Below are 11386 nucleotides of genomic sequence, written 5' to 3'. Positions count from 1 at the left end.
TGCTGAACAATTGTGAAAGACTATACTGATCAATGGAATTATCTATAAAAATTCCAAATGACTCATTCACCTCCAGACATTACTGATGAACTTTGAGTGAAAATTGAAACAGATTTTCTTACATCTTATTTTTGTCTTGATTATTTCTCCTTTTTTTATAAAATGGATAATTTGGAAATATGTTTATTCATTCATTCATTTATTTGTTTGTTTTACTTCACATGTATAATGGCTATCAAATTGCCACCCTTCTCAATGACTGGGGGAAAGACTGGAAGGAGGAAGATAGTTTGGAACTCAAAAAATGATGAAAGCTAAAAAAAGAAATTATTATATATGATCTTAAATGTGTTTTGTGCTTATGTTTACATTATACCTATCTCCAAAAGAATATAAATTCAAGGACAGGAACTGCTTCATGTTTGTCTTTGTGTACTCAGACTAAATCTTTGTTTGTTAAGTTAAAAATAAATATATAAAACACAATAACTACTAAAACATTCCTGCTTTAGAATCTCTATAAAATGAGATAATGTTGGGGACAATCTTAATAAAAATATGAAAAACAGGAAATAATTTTCTACATCAGATGAAATTTTCATATAATTGGACTTCGAGGTACAGTGAATAGTCTTGCCTTGATTTTATTGTTTTTGCTTAAAGTTTGACTTGGTAGTCTGAAAAATTCCTTTCAATGAGGTTCAAGAATTTATTCAGATAAAAAAAGATTCTTTGATGAATGTAACTACAGAGGTAATATTATTTAATAAATGATTATCAGTAGCAAACAAAATGTAAGAACAAGAAATCTATGTTTACAAATGGCATTTATCATTCTTATAGGGACTGGTCTGTTCAAATGGAGGAGGGATTTTCAGTAGATAATGAGGCCCTCCAGAATAATGGTTCAAAATCTTAGTCGATGTTTTCAAAATTGAATCATAAACACTCATTATGTGTGTGTGTGTGTGTGTTTTTGGATTAAGTTTTGAATGTCTTTTCCATTAAATATTATAACAACTCTAGGACAGTAATAAAATGAAAGTTTCTTTTAAACTTTTACAAAAATGGTCTTTTAGCCTCTACAATACTGGAGACAGGGAAATGGTTATATAATTATTTTAATAATTTCTTGCTCAGAGTTTCTAGGTTTGCAGAGGAAGTGTGGTGCAATGGAAAAATCACCCTAGATTCTAGGGACCTGAATTAAGATCTTCTCTCTAATACTTACTATCTAGGTTATTTGGAGTAAGTCATTTGATTAATGAATTGACAAGCCTTTATGAAATATTTACTGTCTTCCAGACACCATAAGTAATTTCTGGGGATTAAAAAGAAACATCAAAAACAGTCCCCTATCTCAAGGAAACTCATATACTTTTTTTAATTTTTCTTGGTCTTAATCTGTAAAATGAGACTTTTTGAGATCATTTCCAACTATCAAACTTGTCCTATGTGTATTACCTATTAATAGCCACTGTCCCATATATATATATATATATATATATATATATATATATATATATATACATATACATATATATAATAATGATAGTCAAAATTTATATTTATATTGTTCTTTATGATAGTAAATCACCTGAAAATGATAGAGTGATGACTCTGAAATTAGGAAGACTCATCTTCATTAGTTCAAATCTAACCTCAAATAGTCTGACTCATTGTCCTGAGTTAAAATCTGATAATGTATTATGGCAACTCACATAATGTTCTTTACCTCAGTTTCCTCATCTGTAAAACTAGATGGAGAAGGAAATGACAAGCCACTTCAGTATCTTCCCCAAATGAAGTCACAAAGAGTTAGTTGCAGTTGAAATGACTGAATAACAACAACAATAACAGCAACAGCATTAGCCACATTTTTTAGATGAGGGAATTGAGATTGTTCATTCATTTGTCCAAGGTAGCACAGATAGGAAATGTTAGACCCTGAATCCAGACAGGACTATAACGCTCTAATCTATACTCTTTCTGCTATGTTTCATTCTTTCTCTATTTGCTGCCCAGATTTGTTTCATAATGTGATTATTCTTTTGGCCTTTCCTATATAGTCCTAATTCTTTTAAAATATTCTCTCATTAAGTCACACACACAATATCATACTTTAATGAATGATACATTAATTTCATCCAAATTCTGGCTAATAGAGACCACTCAGTCATCTGGATTCCCATTCCTTGAAGCCATTTTTGTAAGTGACAAAGTAGTACAACTATTTTGACCTGTGAAACAATAGAACAAGTGTTTGGACTTGATGAATCTATCTGAAGTAGAATAAAAGACCAAAAGTTATAGGGTAACTTAACAGCCTTTTCTTTAGTTGTAAAGGGAGGAATGCATATGCCCATGAGAGAGAAGGAGAAAAGGATCAATTTCAGATCTTAGAGAAAAATTCTGAATAGAGTCAAGTATGAATCATATCAATATTATTAGAGAAAAATCTTTTAGGACTAAATCTGTCCCAAAAGGAAGAGGGTTCTAAGAACACACATAAAAAATAAGATTTGTAAATGAATTTTTCAAAATGAAAGGGCTAGAATGGATGATTTCTTGTCACTTACAGTTTTAGATTAATTATCCGTTACCTAAACAGACTGAGTTCAAAGTTAAGTGGCTTGCAGAAGATCACATACATAGTTAAAGATAAATCAGACTTTCCAATGAAACACCTTACTCCTGGTCCAGTATCCTTCTTAATATATATATATATATATATATATATATATATATATATATATATATATATATATATATACTAAATGATATGTTTTATTTTGAACTGCCTTCTCTCTTATCTAGTACTTTCATTTAATTCTGATTGTTTCCTTTTTTAGGGCACTATTTATTTTTTTAAATAAAAGAAAGATTTTATTTATTTTGAATTTTACAATTTTTCCCCTAATCTTGTTTTCCTCCCCCCTACCCTCCACAGAAGGCAGTCTATTAGACTTCACATTATTTCCATAGTATATACTGATCTAAGTTGAATGTGATGAAAGGGAAATCGTATCTTTAAGGAAGAAAAATAAAGTATAAGAGATAGCAAAATTACATAATAAGATATTTTTTTTAAAAAATGTAAAGTATAAGCTCATCCTAATTCAACAACTTGGTAAAACCAGGTACACACAAGAACATCTACTGTGAGTTCTCCGGATATAAAGAGAAAAATGACGTCAACACTTTTATGTAAGAGCTTGGTGGGATTGTGAAACGTGCCCTGTTACCATGCATAGAAAGCTTTCTATACTGAATGTACATTATACAGATCATTTAGATTCATACATAAAATTTTAAAAATAAAGGTAATTGACTGCAAAAAAAATAAAAGTAATAGTCTTTGGTCTTTGTTCAAACTCCACAATTCTTTCTCTTGATACAAATAGTGTTCTTCATCACAGATAACCCAAAATTGTGACTGATTGTTGCACTGATGGAATGAGCAAGTCCATTAAGGTTGATCATGACCCCCATGTTTCAGTTAGGGTGTACAATGTTCTTCTGGTTTGGCTCATCTGAATCAACATCAGTTCATGGAAGTCTTTCCAGGCTTCCCTGAGTTCCCATCCCTCCTGGTATGGGATAGAACAATAGTGTTCCATCACATACATATACCACAGTTTGTTAAGCCATTCCCCAGTTGAAGAACATTCACTTAATTTCCAATTCTTTGCCATCACAAACAGGGCTGCTATGAATATTTTTGTACAAGTCATGATTTTAAGCATTTTCATAATCTCTTCAGGGTATAGAACCAGTAGTTGTATTGCTGGATCAAAGGATATGCACGTTTTTTGTTGTCCTTTGGGTGTAATTCCAAATTGCTCTCCTGAAAGGTTGGATGAGCTCACAGCTCCATCAATAATGCAATAGTGTACCAGATTTCTTTAGGGCACTATTTATAAGAACCTACTTTGGATTCATAATGAGAAATCAAAGCCTGAATTTCTACATATAACAAAATATCAAGTCTAAATAATTCAAGGGCTGGGTTCAGCAAATAAAATCTTCATTTCCTTTCCTTTTAAACTATGTTTTTCCATTGAGATTTTTTTATTTTATCCTGTGATGCATATAGATACAACAAATATTTCTTTGGATGGGTAACTTGGATAAAATTACAATATTAATGAATTTGTTCTCAGAAATGAAAGCTTGAAAAGGAAGTAACCTGATTCATTTGTAGTTTTAGGTCTTCATGGCATTGCTTAAGACTGAACTGTTTTGTAAACAAATGCAATAATCAGTACTATTTTAAGTGCTGAATATCTTTGACTGATAACAGTTGGAATTCTGAAAGACAGATTCCCTTATAATTTACTCTGGGAAGATAGTAAAGTGGGAAGTAACTTAGGGGTCCTGTTCCCCCACTATCCTTAATAATAAGGCAAGAGTCTTGCTAAAAATAAAATCAACAGTGACAGGTTCTGGATAATTTAAAGAAACTTCCAAAAGGTAGCTCTCACAGGTAAAAAGAATGATGATAAAGCTGCATATACTTTTATGGCAGTTTTCCAGGTACTCCCAAGGTAGTGGGGAAGTACAATACAGAGTGCTGAATATAGAATTAGCATTTCCTTAGTTCACACTTAGCCAAGTCACTTAACCTCTAACTGCCTCAGTTTCTAGAACTGCTAAATGGGAATAATAACAGTCCCAACCTTGTTTGTAAATCTCTTAGCACAATGCCTGAGTACTATATAGCTGGTCCTTTGTAAATGCATAGTCTTTCCTTAGCTCCCCTTTTCAGAGGAGTACCTCCACTCAGAGAAGTTTGAGGTGCATTGGACTCTCCTAGTGCTTCCTTTCCACTCTGAGACTCTATACTACATTCAAAATGTAATGAATTGCAATGAAAATCCAAAGTTAAACTAAATTTGATGCTCAAGAATAAGGAAACTGAAGAATATGGAGGCCCAAGAAGAATTTGAAGAATTTGGAGGAAATCAAAAATACACTTCTGATCCAGCCATTCTGGAGAGCAAGTAGGAACTATGCCCAAAGGGCAATTAAACTGTTCATAGCCTTTGACCCAACATTACCATACTATGTCTATATTCAAAATAAATCATAAAAAATGGGAAAATTCCCCCCCCCTTTTTGTAGCAGCAAAGAATTCAATTGAAGGTATGCCCTTCAATTGGAGAATGACTGAACAACTTATGGTATATGGTATATATAGAGAATTATTGTTCTGTTAGGAATCATGAACAGTTGGACTTTAAGACTTGCATGAACTGATGCTAGGTGAGAAACTAGAGAACACTGTATTAATTAACAACAATATTGTGAGGTGATCAACTATGATGGATGTAACTCCTCTCAGAAGTTCAAATTTGGATCAAGGACAGTCCTGAGAGACCTGCTGTGGACAATGCTATGAATATGCAGGAAAAAACTATGGACTTTGAATGCAAAGTAAAGTATACTATGTTCACTTTTTTAAAACTTCTTTTATATTTTTCCTTTCTCATGTTTTTATTCTTTCCCCTCAATTCTAATTTCTCTTTCACAAAATGACTGATTTGGACATAAATTAAACACAATTGTACATGTACAACTTTTTACTATACTGGGGGATGGGGAAGGGAAGAGAGAGTGGTAGAAAAATGTGGAACTCATAAATTTGCAAATGGATGAATGTTAAAAAACTATCTTGGCATGTAAATGGAAAAATAAAATTTCAACTGAAAAAAACCTCCAAAACAAAAATTTTTATCATAGCTGTTTGTTATAGCACAGGAGAAGACAGCAGATTGAAGAATGAGTGAGAGAAAGGTGGAAAGGAAAATCATTTGCAATGACTTCTTGGATATTCTTGGATATTAATTTTCAGTCCTTTGGAGAATATTATGTTCCATGTCTCATGGCCTTATAATAAGATGACCTTGAAATTTCAGGTCATTAAAGTTTTTTGTTTTTAAAATTTCCTGAAAGCAATCTAACTTGTTCCCTGTCTCCAGATTAATTCTGGGTCTGATATATTGTCTATTTATACCATCTTCTACAGATATGAATAGTGATTAATCTTTCCAATTGTAAGTCATAATCTGAGCATTGCTATTCTTTATCTACGTAGTTTGTTTAGATGGTCAGGACAAATTCTTTTGAATGAAATTCTCTTGTAAGATGTTACACAATTTTCTGAGACTGCAATCAATGAACACATTTTCTGTAAATAGGAACATCTGAAAGATCTTACCATCTACAAGGAATCCCTTTACAACTTGCTTGCAGTTCTGAATTTCCTCTAGCATGGTATTGGATAACTTTGACAAGCATATATCTCAGTGTTTTATGCTTTACTTAATGTATATGTCAGTGGAATATTTTCTCTATTGGTTTATCTCTCAAGGAATTTTGAGTGATTGATCCACAGATGGGAGACAACTTACTGGAAAAGAACTTTTAATAGCACTTTTTGATTTACATATTCAAAATTTTTCATACTCATTAGATTTAATTATCCCATGGAATCTTATATTCTCTAAATCTTTCAGTTATTTGTATGATAATTAAGGTATTATCCACTATGGAATATTGCTTTATGAGAGATTATTAGTTATCAATACCTTCATTGAAAGTGTCCTTGATGCATGCAGAGATGGTTTATTTAAAACTTTAATAAAGTTGAGTAAGTAGTCATTTAGTTTGGAAGATATCTTTGTTCTCTTGGTCACTATTTTCAGTATCAAGATAATCCAAGATATTTTTTCCCCTCCATTTTTGGTAACTTCCTTTTTTTTTTTTTTGCTGGCTTGTGAATTAATGTTCTAGCTTTCATGTTTGTTTCACTACCAGTCCATACCTCCTTCATTACTATTTTTCCAACCCAGATCTCCAGTATTATATTTTTTCCCTATGGCTATGTTTTCCTTCTTTGTTCTCTTAAGTGCTATTTCTTATTCCCATGTAAGCAGATATGTTACAACATTGCTAGTGTCTAAATGTATTCTCTCTATTGGCCTTAATAGCAAAATCAATTTGCTATAAAAATAATTGCAGATGTTTTCCTTTTCTCTTCTTAAAAGTTCAGAGAGAGAACATGCAGGTTAAGTACCTACTATGTATCAGCTCTTAATAAGCTAAGCAATTTATAAATAACATTTATTCGATTCTCCCAGTCCTTTATGATGTAGGTCATTTTATGTCCTGTGCTACTTAACTTAGTTGAATCATTCCCCCATATTTTCTGCCAAAGACCTCCACTTTTCAGTGTTCTTCTCTTGCTTGTGACATGATACCTCTAACAAATGTCTATTGTCCTTTCTTTTAATATTTAACCGATAAGTGAATATTCTAAATTTATATTGCCTTTGGCCAATATTTCTTTCTTCTTTGCAAGTAAATGAATTATTTTCTAAGACACATTTTTGGTGTTTTTTCGTCTCCTATGACAATTGACATATCCCTTAAATATTTACAAATGGTATTATAATTGATAATTGTTATTTTTATCATCCATTACCCTTTTTCTCATCATCAATACCTTTTTAAATAGATCCAGATTCAATTATTTCAATTGTATACTAATTCTTATTATCATTCTTTTTTTCTAGTTTTATACAGATTATTATCTTAGCTATAACAAAATAGTATTTTGACTATAACAGACAGCTGAATCAGATGAACTCCACATCAATAATGAATTTTTTCCTGCCAGAAAAATATATTATCCATGGTCTAGAGGATCAACTCCCACCAAAATTTTGTACTCATGCAGATTCAGGTTCAATCATGGAGTAGCCTGATCTTTAGAAGTAGATCAAGCTTTTTATTTTTTATTATTTTTTTATGTTTTTGCAAGGCAAATGGGGTTAAGTGGCTTGCTCAAGGCCACACAGTTAGGTAATTATTAAGTGTCTGAGACCGGATTTGAATCCAGGTACTCCTGACTCCAAGGCCGATTCTTTATCCACTATGCCACCTAGCCACCCCTAGATCAAGCTTTTTAAAAAAAAGACTTCTTACTTTTTGGTTCATTATTCCCCATTCCATTAAATTTTCCTTAAAAACAAAAAAAAAGCAACTTATGGTTGGTTCATATTTAAGGTTTACTTAAGAGTGATGATTAGAATCCTTTCTAGAGAAGTTGTTCAATATGGAAAATAATAAGTATTTAATGTATCAGCAATGTATTTCCTCCACCATAAAAGAAATTCTTAGGAAAAAATAAAGTGTGCTTTGACAAATATTTAGAGAACATAAACTACAACCCATTACCTACATTCTACTCTTTGAAGAGGTAAAGATTACTGAAAATCCAAGCAACAACTCAAGGTCTGTATTTGTTGGTCAGTCAGGTACACAGGACTCATTCTCCCTTTAGTGCTCATTTTCTCATTTGAAAATGGTAGAGTTGGAGAAGTATTTGCTGTTGAGCAGCTAGCATTCAATCCAATAGGATTTCTCAAGGTAACCAACAACCAAGACTGCAAATGTTCATCTCTCAGGATGACTCTTTGGTCACCTATAGATAAAGAAGGAAGAAGCATAAGAGACATCTAGAGATATGTGTTCTCACTCAGGCTGATCTAGCTAAGTGCATATTCTTGCTGTCCTGTGCAAATAGGCATGATAACTTCTGGGTTGGAGAGTCTGGCTGTGTCTGGAGGGATATATTTAAATGACTGGAGGAAAAAAATAAGAGAGAAGCAAAACTTTAAACCGCTTTTAAACTTCCTTAAACTTAACAAGCAGGCAATTCTTACTGACTCGAATGTGAATCCTTTTCTACATTCTTTTTTGTTATGGGAATCAGAGAACCAATCAAGAGTCTCTGATAAAGCTCATCATTGATTTATATCTTAATGAATTTTTGTTTTTATGTAATTTACATTTTCTAAGCATTTCCCCTTTTCCTCCCAGAAAATCAACTTTTATTACGATGAATAAAAAAATGAGTTTATCAGAATTAAACATTATATTACAAATCTTACATTATATATAATATTCTAAACCCAGAGTTCCCTCCTCTGTAAAAAAGAAGTGGGTATCTTCTCATATATTTTCTTTGTAAGCATATTTTTAGCAAAATTCAGATTATATTGTGATCCTTCCAGTGGAACCAAAATGTAAATGCCCAACTCCATGAGAAATTGTTCCACTGCCACAAAAAAGGATCAATTTCTTTGTTTTCATTTCATTATCTAGTCCTTGTGATATAAAGTATCTACACATTATTTTATCCTGAAGACAATATTCATGATTTAAAAGCATGAAGCTTCTGAGTAGTTTATAGATATTTAATCCCATTGCATTTCTTATTACTGATCCTTGCTTTCAAGGATATATATTATATATGTCACCACTGGACTTAAATAGATCCCACTGAAATTGCAGATTATTAATGTATGTGCTGATTTAATTTGAAGTGCTGCACTGACTTTTTTTAAGTTTTTTTTTGCAAGGCAAATGGGGTTAAGTGGCTTGCCCAAGGCCACACAGCTAGGTAATCATTAAGTGTCTGAGATCAGATTTGAACCCAGGTACTCCTGACTCCAGGGCCAGTGCTTTACCCACTGCGCGACCTAGCCACCCTGCACTGACTTTTTCAAAGACATTCTGTACCTCATCCTCTACAATCATTGTTAGTGCATAAGCCACACTTATTTTCATATTCATTTTGTATATAATTTTATAGCTTTCAATATTAAATGATATAATGTGTCACAAAAAAGAAAAAATTTCATATTAATATTAGAAAAATGTTAAAGCCAACTCTACTATTTGTTTTCTCTCTCTCTCTCACTCTCATAATCCATTGCTCTATGTAGTTTAATCATTCTGATGTTTAGAGCAAGAATATCAGGATTGATATAATTTAGTCCCTCCAATAATACATCCTTTCATTGATCATATCAATAGTCGATATGAGGCAGATGTAATTATATTTTACATATGAGGAAACTGAGCCAAAGAGAAGTTAAGTGATTTGCCCAGGGTTACATAGCCAGTACGTGACTGAGGTAGGATTTGAATTCTGCTCCTTTTGACACCAAGTCTAGTGCTCTACTCATTATACATGCAACCTAGAAACCAGTATCTTACATTATTAGCACAGATATTAAATTTTTAGATAGTTTTTTAAAAGTGTGATCTTAGTAAACTCTGCCCTATTTTAATGTTATAGGTCTATTGTAACTTAGAAAAGGAGGTATACAGTGAGGAACATTTAGAAATGATCTATCTCTGTGTCATAAAAGATGTTGGAGAGAACTGGTGAACTCTGAATGCAGATTGAGGCAAACTTTAATTTTTCCTTGTTGTTTTTTGTCTTTTTTGTAACATGACTAATATGGAAATATGTTTTCCAAGAGTTCACTTGTATAATTATTATCAAAATTGTTTGCTTTCTCAGGAGGGAAAGGGAATTAGGGAGGGAAGGAGAAAATTTGGAATTCGAAATTTTTATAAAGCATTTATATAAACATTGAATAAGACATTAAAATGTTTTACATGTAATTAGAAATATTTAATAAATCAAATAAAATATATTTAAAAAAAGACTTCAAGGATGAAGGATATGATAGTCTCACTGTAGTCATATTGAATCTGAAATATAGTGCCTAGTTCTGGGATACACTTTAAAAGGATATTGATAAGTTGAAATAACACTCAGTTAAATGTAATAAGAATATTGAAGGACTTCAAATTTGTGGCATATAGATATTGGTTGTAAGAAATAAGACTATTTAAACAAGATAGGAAGACTTATGAGAGATTAGACTTTTTTTGAACTAGGAGTGAAAGGTAGAAATTACATTGGAACAAATATAAACTATCTGATTAAGGGAATATATTCTAGCCATTAGAACTGTTCTAAAGTAGACCATGTTGGTTTAGGAGGTTGTGGGTTGCCTCTAATTAGATATATTCAAGCAAAGACTGTAATGGATCAAAGAATTCTTTTTTAAATGTCATTTATAGTATGTAAGGGTGATGGTTGATTGAGTCAATCAGTTACCCAATTCCACTTCAAGTAAGTGACAAGATACTAAGCATTGATACCTTTGCCAAAGAAGATCAATTTATGACTTTAGAACAAAACTGGAAAATCCTTTATCATTTCAGGAATCACTGAAAGTCATTGGATATAAGAAACTCATTCATGTTCAGGACAGAATTTAGGGATTTGAGATTTGGGTGAAACCCTCCAGTCAAGTCCCTGATGAGTCTTTTGTAGGGAAGGGAAGAGAGGTGAAGGGGGTGTAGGGAAGAGAAGAAGAACCACAGTTTCAGCCTCAGCTTCCATCTCATTCCTGTTCCCCTCTTACCAAGACTTTATAAATTTTTTAAAGCTTTGGAAGATTTTCGACTTTACACTGAAATGCTAGTCTCAGAAGTATCCTCAGCACAGCTGACAATG

The sequence above is a fragment of the Macrotis lagotis genome, chromosome 1 (genome assembly GCF_037893015.1).
Source record: "Macrotis lagotis isolate mMagLag1 chromosome 1, bilby.v1.9.chrom.fasta, whole genome shotgun sequence".
Classification (NCBI taxonomy): domain Eukaryota; kingdom Metazoa; phylum Chordata; class Mammalia; order Peramelemorphia; family Peramelidae; genus Macrotis; species Macrotis lagotis.
This window is presented reverse-complemented; position numbering follows the sequence as displayed.